Here is a 15,369-nt window from a genome sequence, read left to right as displayed (position 1 = left end):
CTTGTCACTACAAAAAGGCACCTGGCAGAAGGATCCTCTTCACTTGTTATTATTTTTAAAAGTGAATGTCTAGCAATCATAGTTAGAGGTGAAATGGAAAGCAGGAGTTTTGTGAAAAATTTGCACCCAGAACTAAATCTCATGCAGATGTTACATGCACTGTTGCAGGCAATGTGTTTTAGTGCTGTTAGGTACAGCTTTCTTCAACTTCCACCTGCCCTCTCAGGGACAGTCCTGTATTCAACTGTTATTGTACTCACTCTATTTGACATCCATCTTCATACTATTCATCACTTCAGCCTCCTCCACAGCGTCTTCTTCCAGTCTTCTTCCAGTCTTTTTTTTCTTTTCATATTTTGAGGGTGGGAGAGAGAGACAGAAGATGCATTTCACAGTGTAGTGTTACACTTCATTAACAATAATGTGCTAAAATCTATCAGCCTTTAATTAGTCAACCCATCATGTTTTTAGCCAGCACCTGAAGATGTCTCTGCCTGATCCCTTGGAATTGTTATGTCTTCTCTTTTTCATCAGTTCATTAATATACTTACCATATATAGTTTCCATCCATTTTGTATGGGGATATCGTGGCTGTGTCTGTAACACTGACAATTACAGAAATAGATGTAATTAAAACAATTTTGATACTTGTTTTGTAACATATAACTCACCCTTCTCCCATCAGAATGGAATTTACAACACATGCCATGAAAACTTGCATAATATTTACTTTGCAGCATCTGCTTGAAGAATGAAAAAGCCAAGCTGACCCTGAAAACATGGTGAATGTAAATGGGAAAGAATCAAACTACTCATCCACTCCACTGGTTTTAGATGGAGAAGAATTTTTTCCCATGTTCTTAATGATCTTGAACTGAAAAGGGTGATGGGCTGTAGTATTGTGTATTCATTTATGTGGATGATCCAACTCTTTCTTTATATCTGTTATCAGCTGTGCAATCCACTGTGTGCAAACATCCAAACATTAAAGCTTCATATCATCTCAAGTGTATCAATCTCATTCAGGTTTTAAACATAGTTTCAAGTCCACCTAGAGCACTAAATCATTAATACTGACACATGACACATGAAATTGCCTTATTGTACATTTCCAAATGTATAAAGAAATATTTTAAACATAAACTAAACCATTGTCTTATGCCAGTGAGCTGAGAGGCTCTAAGGAAGGATTGATTGTACCATGTTTAAGCTACTCATAGTTTTCTTGTTTCTTCTCTCAAGTTTTCTGAACTTTAAGAGAAAAATAGTAAAGGTCGCCAATTAAATAAATAACAAAGTAAATCCTTTCCTATCCTTGAGCAGATTAAGAAGATATCTCAAAATGTATTTATTATACATGTAACTGGAGAATGGCATTGACTTTTGTGTGGATAATTATTGATAGTTTGGGGTTTTTTTATAGATAAGTCCTAAGGCTGTTCCTGGAAGAATATAATTAATGATAATAATTCTCTCCCTATTCTCTAATTTCCCTTTCAACAAAAGCTAATGCTTTCTCTAATTTTTTACCCATAATAAAGCTATTTCAATAACAACCTTTCCCTCCAGGTTAACTAATAATTTACCATATAGTTACCAAATTAGAAACTTACCTAAGGTCAGAGTAGGTCGGAATAAGATCAGAATAAGTGACATCTACAGCACCTTACTTATTAAACCAACCACCTTTAAAGAAAGATGTAATTTTATAAACTGACAGAGAATTTTATCTCACTTTAATGTAAAGAGCTGTAAAGTTTTGCACAGTTTTAAGGTCAAACTTAAAAGCCTTCATCTGACTGGACTATGCTTTCTCCTTCCTGTAAATAAGGAAATTAGTTATTTTTATTAAAAATTCCTTTTATAACATGTATATTTTTATGTTATAGTTGTCGGGATGTTTGAATATGATTTAGATTTGTGCTGAATACTGTTGCCCTACTGTTTTTCAATTAGCCATTTTCCATTAACTATTTTAGCAAATTGCCAGGATTATTGTCCTACTGGAAGCATTTCAGCTTCAGCCAGTACATAAATTATCTTTGACTTCCTTCTCATTCATACAAAGCCTTTAGTGCTTCTTTCCTCATTCTTGTTACATGCTAATTTGATAATTTTAGCAGTTTTTAATTTCTCTCTGGGGTCAGCTGTCCTGGCTGTATCCCCTCCCAGCTTCTTGTGCACCCCTAGGAATTTGCTGTCAGGGGCAGCTGAAAAAGGAAAACATCTTGATCTTGATGTTGTGCAAATACTGTACAGCAATAGCTAAAAAATCCTTATTGCCAGCACTGGTTTGGTCACAATAGAAGGCAAAAAGGGCCAAATGAACTAAAGTAATAATAGAGTTTGACCAAAAAAAGAATTTTTTGAGGAAGAGCTAATCACACTTCTTATATCTAGTGGCAACTCGGGGTGAAAATAAGTCTGTTCTTTCCCTTTGTCCTAAGTAACATTTGAATCTTCATGATTGCATTAAGGGCAGTAATGTGTAGCTCTTTTGAAAATTTGTTTTTATTTATGCACATGCAGAGATACACAAAGAGATTATAATCCTAAATTTGGAAGGATGCTGAAAAGCTTTCCAAAGAATCTTTGGCACTTTTGACATTTATAAAGAATTTGGGCATTACTTCATCTGTTCCAGAAGGATCTCTTGTAAGTGTAGTGCACTGGGAATTCAGAGACAATAGTTTTTTATGTTGTCTGCTAACAAGAGAGCTTCAAGAGGCTCAGGTAGAGGTTATTAAGTCTGCATAATTTTGTACAAATTCCCATTTACATACTAAACAAGTTACATGTGGCACCATGGCTGGGATGCACGAGGTGAGTGCCTGACCATGCTCCTTTTTGGGGCACATCCTGCCTTAGACCCAGGGCTTGAGCAGAAAACACCACTGGGTCTCCAGCCCAAGGAATACACAGCCTTGGAAGCAAAGGGAGAAAAACAGGAATGAAAAAGCATCATGTAAACCCAGATATTGCAGCCATTCAAAGCCAATTTCATTCTCAGTTTTTCTTTCCTGTTGAAACTGTGATGATGCAGTCTTTAAAAAATAAGACAATACAGGGGTGCCATAATAAGGATGAAGCCTAAGTAACAGCTCCAAATGGATACTAAAAAAGCTATGTAGGCATCGACGTGAAAAAAATGAAGATGCTTTGATGTGTGTCATCTTTTCATTTTAGCAATTAAAATGGCTTTTGAAGCTCTCTGGCATTTAATTTAAGCCCATAGAGTATAAAATTATGCCGTCCCTTGCAGATAGTCCCATATTTAGCACAAACAAGGTCATAAAGATCAACAGACTTAGAAAAAATGGTAATTTGAGTTTTCAAATATATAAACTTAATTCTCTTTATTTAGGAGCTTGCCAACCTATGACATACAAGTGTCCTTTTTCTTTTTTGTTGGTGTGGGTTTTTTTTTTTAGCTGCAAAATCAGGGGGTGCTTGGTGTTTGTTAACTACTTTTTACATAAACACAGCTCTGAGATGGAGTAACTCTTTTTTACCTGTGTAAAAACATGAACAGGGATCCTATATTCTGTCCTGAAAGACCTCTGTCTAATATGCTGTTTGAAAGATTACCCAGCACAAGCATCTTGCTATTTAAAAAAAAAAGTGGTATTCCAGTCTTCCTAATAATTATTCTGACATCTCTGCGCTCAAATGACATCTGCTTATATGTCTTAAATATGTGACAACTCAGGATGAATGATGTTAAATTTTTCATTCAAGCATGACAATTTAGAGGAACTTAACAGAAAGGATCTTGAATGATATAAAAACCCTTTAGACTATGCTATGAAATTACACCAGTAATTACACTGTAGATATGTTATGAAGTAGCAAATGCAATTATTCCAGTTGTACGTGGTAATCTTGAGAAACATTTACGAGTAAATTTTTCAAGATGAAGGTTTCATAAAAGGTGCCACATGTAATAATGATCCAAGGGCTGGATGCAGTTTGACCACAAGAGTGTTAGTGGGATCTGTGGGATCTCACAGAACAACTGATGTTATTCTAATATTTCCTTTCCATGCAAAGATTTGTGTTGCAAAATGCATTACAAAGCAAAAACGAGTCTTTGTGTCTTTGCTACATACAGAGTGTATTGTATTTGCAGGGTGCCCCGTGGCAGGAAGGAATGATGAATCCGACTCCATGTTCTCAGAAGGCTAATTTATTATTTTATGATACTATATTATATTAAAGAATGCTATACTAAACTATACTAAAGAATACAGAAAGGATACTTACAGAAGGCCAAAGAGATAATAATGAAAACTCGTGACTCTCTCCAGAATCCCAACACAGCTTGACCCTGATTGGCCAACAAGTCCAAACAATTCACATGAAACCAATGAAACAATCACCTGTTGGGAAACAATCTCCAAACACATTCCAAAGGAGCAAAACACAGGAGAAGCAAATCAGATAATTATCGTTTTCCTTTTCCTCTGAGATTTCTCAGCTTCCCAGGAGAAAAATCCTGGGCGAAGGGATTTTTCAGAAAATATGAATGTGACAAGAGTGAGATTTGCAACAGGAGAAAAAAGTACCATCAAACTGTACTATTGTAAAATCTCACACACACATACACATTAAAATATTATTTTACATTAAAATAAACTTTGCTTCTTAACTACTTTACTCTACAGTGTTGTATTTTACCAGTCATAGCAGCATTGTACTAAATCAGATTTAGCTAACAGGCGCTCTCCTGTCTGTGGACAATTACATAACAAAAATGTATTACAGTTCTCACTCTTGGGAGTAAAGACTTTTGCTATAATAGTGAAATGCATTATATGAAGTGGAATTTCTAATGGACTTCAACAGAACTGGTGGCTTGAATGCTTGGAGATACATCAGGGGTAGTGCCACTGAAGAAAGCCCCACAGGAAGGAGGTAATTTATGTATTAGAAACACTTATGCTTTCCATTGCATATATTTGCAACAATAAATCAAATGGACAACATGTTTCCTCTTTGTATTTGCAATAAGCATTTCTAGCTGTTAACACTGTGGATTTTTTTCTTTTTTTTTCATTATGTAGTTTCATTATCCACTCATGCTTCTGAAAAATGAGAAAATGGAGGAACACACAGAGCTGGCAGATTTAAATGGCTCTTAGAGAAGTACTTCAACATCAAAAATGATCAAGAGCAAATTGTTTATACAACCTTTGCTTTCACCACCTTCCATAACAACTAGTATTAGTAAATGAATCATGTAAAACCACTTAAATGCAATCCTGGAAAGGAGAAGAAGAATTTCCTCACAAATTCATATTTTATTAATAACTACCTTTTTAGCCAAGTTATTATGTTAAGGAACCTAGAGTTTGGATTCTGTTTTTAAACCAAGTGTTATGAATGACTAAAGTGATATTTTCAGGAGATCAGTAATATTATTTTCATTCCTCAGATTTATTCTCTTTTACAAGAATTTTAAATACCTAACATTTTTTTGAACGTCTTAGACCACTTTTAAAAATACCTGAAATTCCTTTAACTAAAGTGATTCATTTTAGCAAGCATAATCACATTTTCTCTGCTTTTCAATGATGTTGTAGTTTGTACATGACTGCATTAAACCTTAAGATTGCACTGATCTTAAAATTTAGGTCTTGTGTCAAAAGGTGATTAAAAACTTCTTCTCAGTCGATCTTAGTGGAATATCTCCTTTGTTGAATTGTTGCTGTAGCTAAGGTCTAGTCTACGATGCCCCTTTCTAATCCTCTGCCTATTGCATGCACCTTATGTCATTTTTTTCCATAATGAAAAAATTGTGTCCTTTGTGTTGCATTCACCTGCAGTTCTGCACTTCCTCTAATGCTTATCTTTTGGATTAGTCTGGGACAACTGTGGAGGTTTCCAGTATTTCCATTTGTAGTTACCTCAGGAGTTTTGATGTATGTAACTGATGATAACAAAGACATTTTCTCCCATTCTTCTACTTGTGCTCTAACAACATAAATAAACTAATAATAACTATTCGTAGATATGAAGTAATTCTGTCTTTTACGTTATTGAAGGTAATAATTCAGAAATTACTATTTATGTCCAATGATAGATAAATTATTGGCAAGCACTAACCAAGTCTAAAGACAGCTTTGGGTGATAGAGAAGAAATGCAATATCTGATTTTTAGAAATGTAAATTAAAAGTCAGGTAGGTAAGATGGGTTGTGTAAGAAAATCAGCAGTGCTAGCCCTTCATCCAGCCCCCCGCATGACAATGCAAACAGCAAATCAGAAATCCTCAAACTTTGAAGCATGACCTACCTCTCAATAGGGAATTTGTGAACAGAAATATTTTTATGTTTCCCCCCAGTCATTTGGCATTTGAAGTGTACTGTCAGTTTAAGGAATTCAACAACAACAATACAAAAAGTAAAAGGAGTAATCGCAGGTAGAAACAAGGCAGAATGCCAACCCAAAATGACAATCTCCTCACAGCTCAGCACAGCTCAGCACAGCTTTTGGTGTATTCTCACTCCTGGTAGACAGAGTTTAACCAGACCTGTTTAAAAGCTCTTTCATTAGAAACCATAATTTAACTATATTTTCAATTATGTGCAGAGAATTCTTGCCTCTCTCCCCAAAACCTAACTTTTCTACATTTTTCTCATATTTGTGGATTTCTAATAAGCTCCACCTAGCTTGGGGCTCTCCATTCATGACTCACATGTAGCAGAAGAGATCCACCCATCATCCAAAATTATCATTTACAGCTCACTTTAATTTGGGAGTCTCTCAGGCATCCAGCAGCTCCAGTTACACCAAGAGCAGCTTCTCACTTCAGCTGATGGTTTGGCAAGTGCAGTCTCTAAAATGACATAATCATAATTTTTAAGGCAAGATTTGAATAAGTTTTGCCTGTAAATAACCCAAAGGGTCATCTTGATTTATGAACTATTTATCACCCAGGTAAGGGTTTGCAGTGTTCCCACTGTTTCTTGATTAGCTAATGAGAGGCAAATTAAAAATAAATTGCTCAATGTGCTTCAGGACTCTTGCTTTGTGAAATTTACTTGCTTTACTTTATTGCCTGGATGAGAATCTCAGCACATCATTTTATAAGGAAAACCCAATTTTAAAATTCTGTGTCTGCTGGGTAGGTGGCAACACAGATGTTGCTGCTGCAGTGCAGATTTAGCAGTTTGGTTTTCTAACCTACGCGGGATATATTTTCTCAAGATAGCACTTGGGGCAGTAAAAAACTGGATAAACATCACTGAACTGGTCTGATTAGCAACAATAGAAAGAACCGTCCAGTCTTTTGGAAAGGGGGGAACCAATGGTCACTAGAACATTTTAAACACAAAAGTTTTAGAAACAAGAAGAAAAACACCCAGGCATAATGCAAAAAAAAAAAAAAAAGTTCCAGGATTTTATGTACTTTTTTGCCTTCTTATTACTTCATTTTTTTTGCCATTACTCTATTCATTCCCTTTACTAGCAAATTTCAATTCCTTATCAGTATTTAATGCTTACCATAATAAAAAAAGTAATTTTGAGAAGAGAATAAAGACAGAAAACGTCCAAGTTGCTGAAAAGTGAAAACAATGTCAGAAAAGAAGCTCTTATAGAGTTTTAATTACATTTTCTCTCTGCTGCTTTTTCTATAATGGCTTGATTCTTCTTGTTAGAGCTGCATATTTTTTCTAATGAAGTATTGGCTGTCTTAACATCATTAAGTATTGAATATGCTTTTCATTTCTACTTTCTGTGTTTCATTCAGCCACATGCAGAAAATCTTATCAGTTATAGCACAAATTAAGAAAGGTCACTGCAGTGGATGGGGACCCTCCTTTGCAGCCCCCATGAATTTCTGGAAAAGGAAATAATAATAATTGCACCAGACTGCATTATGCAGCTGGAAATCTTCGTGCCTTCCAGAAACCAACTACTACTAGCAGCATATACCAGCAGAAAGTTTTTTTTAACCAAACAGTCAATGCTGACTTACTGTAGTTAAAAAAATGCCTGAGGAATAGCTAATTTTCATTAATAATATTAGGCAGTGTAGGAGGGAAGTTTTCTGGCCTTTCCCATTTTTCCTTGCAGCCTGAAGGTTGTGTCATTTGAGAGCTGCCTTTGAAGGAAGCATGGAATCTCTCTGTTTTGTTGTTCTCTCTGTCATTGTTTTATGTTGTAGTCATAATTTATGGCTACAACAATTTCACAACATTCTACAGAAAAATATATTAACTTTAATATTTTGATTATTATTCTCCAGACTTGAAAATTATAATATTTACCATACATTACCATACAGAAATTATCATAATTTCTGTATTTACCCACATTTACTCAATACTTGCTTTCTCTACTAGAAAGAGTTTTCATTTGTTTTGTCATGAAAATTTCACTAGTGATTTATTTATTCATCTTTAAATCATAAATCACAACTGTATGTCAGTCTTTTTATATGTTCAGGTTCCTTATGACATTTTAAGCCAATCTGTGTTAGACAACAATAGGTCTAACACTATTCATAATGAAAATAAATAAAACATTTACCACTTGGTAATGACTTCATCTGAAGTGCATACAACATTTAAAAATTCAACTACTGGGAAATTTACAGGTCTGACTGTTCTCCTAAAAGTCATGTGTCTCAGAAAACCCCAGCAAAGTTCAAAATGAAAACCAGAATTTCTTTAGGAATAGCATGTACCTGGGACTGAAAGAAGAATGACTGCTCTTACTCCTACTCTGAGTTAAATGTGTGCATGAGGATATCACACCAATGAATTCTACCTGATTCAAGGGTCACCAATTCCTTTCTTTGATCCAGAAAATCACCCATTATACACTGTACTCCTCTTCTGGAGCTAAAGCTCAAGAGCAGATGGCACCTAAAGGTCACACAGTGGTCTGCGTTCTAAAAATAGAAAAGTATGTTTTAGTTAGAAGAAAGACGATCACAAAAATAATCATTGAAAATCCATATAAAGTAACTTTAAAAGTTCTTATCAAAATCAAAGCATGTCTGAACAATGTCAACACTAAATTTTGGGGAAAAAAAATAGGAGGAAAATCAAAGCATTAGCATTTCCAACATGAAGAAACTTCCAAAACATGCTTGAAAAGTTAAAGCCCATAGATGAAAGTCATTATAGGGTCATTGCAATTGTTCTCTTGACACTGCCATTGGGAGGAGGAATGACTGAGCATGGATAGGAAACACTGGTGCATTTTTGCCTGCTGTCTTCTGTGTGTTGTAAAATCCATGTGTATTTATGAGAATGCATATTAAAATACACTTCTCAATAATAAAATCTAAATTTGTTAAATGAATAAGTAAATAAATAAATGTTAGTTCAGTCCAGTAATGGCTGTCATCCTACAGATGTCAGCCAGTTCCCCTATATAAACCTCAGAAGACAGGCTATGCAGAATGTCTTGGGAGCTTTAATTTACTATATTAATACTTTACATGTCTTCCAGAGAAAGGAATCTTCCTGTTTCCAGTGGTTAAAATCTAATAGTCAGGTCAGGTTTCACAGCAGAGAAAAAGTAGCAGCCTCTTAAGTACGCATGACTATCACCATAAAAGTTAAGTATAAGTTAAAATCAATATCAAGAATTACACTTGGAAGCAAATGAAGCTCTGGAAGTAAATTAAGTTTATAGAGTTCTAATTTAATGTTCCCCACGCAATAAGCTCTGCAGAAAGTACTTTAGGGCCCAGTGTGGAGGTGACAAGGATACAACAGATTTTAGTGAAGTCTATATTCAAGACAAATGACCAAGACTCCCTGGAGACTCCATGATGAACGTCTGGGCACTTGGTTGCTACTGCTGCTCTTCAGATAGACACAGAGATCCCTGAAAGGGTGATGGAGAGAGATAAACATTGCTCTCATCCTTTTATGCAACAATAATGGACATAATCTTTCACGACCTGATCGGTAAAATCAATATGTCAGAAATATTTTCACCCAGGATTCATAAAAAATGGTTTTTGCAAAGCTGCAGGAAACATTTTTGTGTGCATCAGGCTGTTGCCTTCTAAGGAGTTTGGTCTCATGATCTACAGCTTTGGGCCAGCACCTGCCACAGGGTCAAGCCTTTCCTGTCCCTCCAGACATATTCCACAGAGGAAAAACAAAATACAGAAGATAAAATTGCTTTTTGTTCATTTTCTTTACCAGGATTACAAAGAGAGCATCTGGCCCAGAGGAATCACTTTATAGGTAAGCTGCAAAAAGCCCATACAAAACTTACCAATATAATTCAAAATTATATTCCTATGTGTGGGTACTTAGATAGTTTCCACATTAAATCATTCTTCTCCCAATTTGTTTTTCTTTTTAAGCAAAACAAAACAGAAACCAAACTCCAGATGACAGTTAGTAACTAGAATTTCTAGTAACAAAAAGCCTAAGAAATTCAGGACCACCAGTTTCCTAGGAAATCACAATTAGCATGCCACCAACATATTACATGTGTCAGAGTGAGCAATTCCATACAACATGTTGGCATTTCAGTTTTCTGTGAGGTGCAAGGGGAATAAAGATAGGGTTGTTTTGATCTTGCTGCTGTTGAATTTCTACTGTCTGCCTTCATCAGCCTTTCTTTCTACAGAGGAACTAATGAAAAAGAACAGAAACCCTATCCTGGATTGTATATGATTCTCCATTTATTTCTGGAGTTTAGGGACAAGCCATGGGATGAAATTTCTGTCATATCCAAATACCAGGCTTTGAAGGGCTGTTTCAATTGAACAGAGAGTATTATGGTTTTGTTTTTTTTTCCTAATTTGTTTTGTATGAATATGTGTGTGTGTGCCCTAATACATAAATTGAAAATATAGGCGTAGAACACAATATTCTAAGGGCTGATTTTTATTCAATTTGTCATGTAATCTAAATATGTCATTTAACTGCCAAGGGAAAGAAAACCTAAATCTTACTGAAGTCTGTGTTATTTTCCATGGCTGCTGGAGGCATGTGCAAGGTGTTATCTCAGTGTGAGCACATGAGGCATTTCAGTCATTAAAAAACACACCATCAGCATGATTAAGTTGTTGCATTAGAAGCTTCAAAAGCCCTTCTGTTTCAAATTGTTAATAACATACTAGGGATTGGAGGCACTCTGAAAAGCAATTCACAGAAAGTCAAACAGCTTGGATAATGGTGAAGAGGAAACTAACACATAAATAAATTACTTGGGCAGGCAAAAAACAAATTCACAGAGAGAGATGGTAGCGTATTGTCAGAAGACAGCTTCAGGCAAAATAGGTGAAAATCACAAAGAAAAGACATGAAGCACAGAAAAGGAAACAAAATTGCAGAGGAGTAGGAAAAGCAAAGGCCTAATAGTTATTCTGACTAGGACAAGTTGACAGCATGCCAAAAGAATTAGGATCTAATCAATCTGTGGGGCTGAAGACTGCTTGGAAGAAGGAGAATCAAATAAATGGAATATTTGAAAAAAAGGCAAAGGAACAAACTGATTTTGAAGGGAATATTATGTTTCTGTCAAAAGTCTCTTGACAGAGAAAGGGTGAGACAGACAATTTCTAAGGCTGGGTCATCATCGCCTCCTGATGCACAGGTAAGGTTACCACCATGTTTAAGACAACTTATTGAAGATAAAAGACAGTGTTTTTCCATCTGCAGCAAGCAGGCTAAATGATCCATGGATGCACAGGTAACTCAGCAGGAAAATGCAAATGATTTTATAAAATGTGTGTCACCATTTTAAACAACAGGAAGCTGGAAAAGTGTATCGGCTCCATCGTATTGATAACTACAATGGAGTTTTTCTTCCCAATATATCTACATAGTTTTCCACTGTTTTTTTTTTTAATATTAAATTCTCTTAAAACCATCAAACAAAAAAACTGTCCATAATTAGATTCATTAGTTGTTCTCATTCAACCCTGAATCCACTGCCCACTTCAAAATTACTTGATTTTTCTCTTTGGAAATGAGTCTCAATCCTTCAAAATAGCCCCAGAGTAATTGCAAAAGCAATTACTTTGAGGCTTGCATAACCTCTGGACAGGAATGCTATCCTTAATGGGCAAGTCAGGACCCACAACTGAGAACAGAGTTATTCGTCATGACACAAAATAAACCCAGAGTCATCTAAGACACTGAGATAGGGTATCACAGGAATAGCTTGTATTCAGACTCTGAAGATCATGCTACTTTCATTAGGGTGTTTAACTGTAAATCCAAATTTACATGCCCGGATTCTTACTAAAATGTAAAACCACCTGCAGTCTAGAGGTTACTTTGATCATGTCTGTTTTGAAACTGAATGATCAAAACACTAAGACACATTAATTATTTCCTATAGTATATAAATTTTATAACATCTCAGATATTACTTGGTGGTAAAATCAATGAAAAAAATAACATTTTAAAAACCACAACAGAAGAACGCTAGCAGTAAATAAAGTACCTCACTGCTGTAACCACACCGCCCAGCAGCACATAATATCTGTGTCAAGAAATGGGCCATAAGACAGGGTGGAGATGGAGCACAGGCTTAAGACACTTTCCACCCATAAACAACGTGTCCATGGTTCCCTAAAGAAATGTAGCCAGCCCTGAGCTGGGAAAATCTGGTTTTAGGGGCAACAAAGAGAATGAAGAACTAGTATCTAACAAAAGTACAAGGCAGTTTGTGTAACAAATTCAAAAGTTACATGGAGCTGCTGATCAGTGAAGAAAGAAGAAGGTATAAAAGTACATTAAAAAACATTAAAATTACCATGAATGGATCTTGGAGGGAAGAAGAAGAAGAAACTGATGACATAAACAACCCAGTATTCCTCCTTGTTAAGGACTCCATATGCTGGCAACTTACCATGATACCCTCACTGACAGCACCTGTAGGAATCTCCTGGCCTTGGGTCCCAGGGAGAGGAAGAAAAGGGATCACAACAGCCGCAGAAGGGTTAGAAACAAAGAAAGATGCATCCAAATTCCTAACTGCTTTATCATACTTTGTCTGGACTAAAAATGATCAAACTCTCATTATTTCAACTGTGCTAACAAGAAATTCTTGGCCTTACCTACCACACACATTTTGAATGCAACATTGCATAAGTGACACAAAATTCATATTTAAAGTTACTTTTTATGTAATTAAAAGTGATCAATTTCACTGTAGTCCCTCTAAAAACTTACATAAACTGCTAAACTTTCAAAGAACAACCCTGTGGATTTCTACTGATGTCATAAGTACTGGAAGGGAGCCTGTGGGCAGATTGTTCATCTTTCTGGGAAAGGTTATGTTCACCAGGTGTGTGACGTAGCTGCCTTGTCTAGGAGTAGAAGGAACGACCTGTTAAGGTGAAAAACTTTCATCAATCTACCCATCCTTTTTGTTACCTATAGTGAAAGTATGTATTTCCAAAAAATGACTCTTCTAATTGCTAGCAAATTGCTCTTACTTGACAATATGAGGAAGTGTAAGGAAATACTTATATTTTTAAAACTAAAACACCCACATTTTTAATCCTAGATTTGTTGCTGAAGAGTTGTCTAAGCTGTAGCTGTAGTTTATGGCTAAAAGTAGAGGGTGGTTTGAATGGGAAGTGCTGGGGTGCCAACAGTAAGGAAAAAGAAAAATTCCTCATTTTTCTTAGAATGGGTTTGGGGGAGGGAGGGAGAAAATATTTTTTTTAGTTTTGGCTTGATTTTTGTTTATTTATTTGTGTTTGGTTTTGTTTTTTCTCTAATGATATTATTTGAAATCCTGAAAAATGTTATAAAATCTGGAGCATGTCACTTTGAAAATCACTGATATTTCAGATTATTAGTCAGAAGGTGATTTCAAAAGTTGTTGTTGTTCTTCTTTCAACAATAACTTCTCAAAATGGGTTAGCCTGAAGCAGCCCACAATACCCATCACAGTAGAAGGTTGTGATTCTAATCCTACTTTCATTTCACTGACACTTTGAAATTTTGTATATCATTGACAAAAATAAAAATTCAGATACTTAAAACACTATAAAATAAAAAAATTCTCCTTTAACCATTTAACTAGCATTGCTTTACATGGGGCAAATAACTGGTGAGAAAATGAGAATATACAGAATATTTTCATGTTAAAGTCAAAGATCTGATTCAAACAAGTCTATATTATTTCTCAAATTTGTTTTTTTTCATTGACATCAGTAGAAACTGATATTCCAAAGCATAGATGCCTCTCAGCAGAAACCTGTGAGAAGCGTGGGCGAGGCAGGTTTGATTTGCTAGTGATGGCATTACCTTATATATCAAATAATCAAATACGGTGGCTGTGGACCAATGATGAGTGGATCACCAGTTTCCCAACCCATTTTAAGGCTGATCTTTGTGGATCTGTGGGTTTTTATGGGAATTTTCCATGGCTAGGTAGTCTGTCTGCATCTATGGATCAGTACAGATCCTGAAAACTATTAAAATTAAGGCCTGGCTATGCAGTTTTTCCGCTTTTCCTTTGTATTTCCCTTTTTCCCCCCAAATATGCAAGTGCTTGGATTTTATCATTTCTTCATGTATATGTCATGCTGTGATCAAAAGCAATTTAATGTTGTGCTGCTGTTTATACAAAAGGACATTTGAGGCCACTTTGACATCCTACATAAATTCTTCCTGCAATTCTTCTTCCCAGTTGTGCATTATTCAGAGAGAGCTAACTGCAATTTAAAAGAAAAAAGGAAATAAATGCTAAAACACACTTATACCAACACTGAGAGTAGGGTTTACCCAACTGGCTTTAGAGAGCAATAGACAGGATGTCCACACCTTTGCTGAACTTGACACCCATGCAGTTAAAGCTGCAGTCACTTAGAGGAGGTGTTTAATCTGGCCTGTTTCCTCAGTGTAAGGTAAATCATGTCATGGAGCTGCTTAGCTCTGCCTTTCTACTCTAGGAGATCTCTGCAGACAGCTTAAAACCTGAGGACATGAATCCCACCTCAGATATTTTAAATTGAAATAATAACATTGTTTGTATATTTTATTAAATAATAGGAGAAACAAGTATACAAATTTGTTGCTACTGGAGTAAAACCAAATTATTGTATTTGTTTTCTACTATAAGTTATTGTAAAACAACATTTTGGAAAAAATATCCTATGATTATTATTTTTTAAAATACTAAGTTTCAATGTTGAGGTGTTCCAGTAAAATTTATTTCCTTTATAATATACATTTCCAATCACATTTTTTCATTAAACTTGGCCTATATGTAACCATGTAGCTATTGTTTTCAGTTGTTTTAAAAACAAAACCATGTGAAACATATATTTAAAGATATAGTGCTAGTCCATTCCTGTTCCATACTCCAGTGGGAATCACAGATGAAGATTTTCCTGCCCTGAACATCAGTTCTGCCCAACAAAAGG

General features: G+C 35.5%; 1 long non-coding RNA gene across 1 annotated transcript in view; it reads right to left on the bottom strand.

Moving 5' to 3' along the window:
• The window catches only part of LOC136556035 (uncharacterized), a 90,941-nt gene extending 90,280 nt beyond the window's left edge, over positions 1 to 661 (bottom strand). The window contains exons 1-2 of the long non-coding RNA XR_010783572.1: positions 552 to 661; positions 261 to 345 (exon numbers count right to left, since the gene is read on the bottom strand). This is a non-coding gene — a long non-coding RNA (uncharacterized lncRNA). The remainder of the gene's footprint in view (positions 1 to 260; positions 346 to 551) is intronic.
• Between the last annotated feature and the right edge of the window lie 14,708 nt (positions 662 to 15,369).

This window comes from Molothrus aeneus, chromosome 4, assembly GCF_037042795.1.
Source record: "Molothrus aeneus isolate 106 chromosome 4, BPBGC_Maene_1.0, whole genome shotgun sequence".
Taxonomy (NCBI): domain Eukaryota; kingdom Metazoa; phylum Chordata; class Aves; order Passeriformes; family Icteridae; genus Molothrus; species Molothrus aeneus.
The sequence above is the reverse complement of the archived record's forward strand: the minus strand, read 5'-3'. Positions and strand labels throughout refer to the sequence as shown.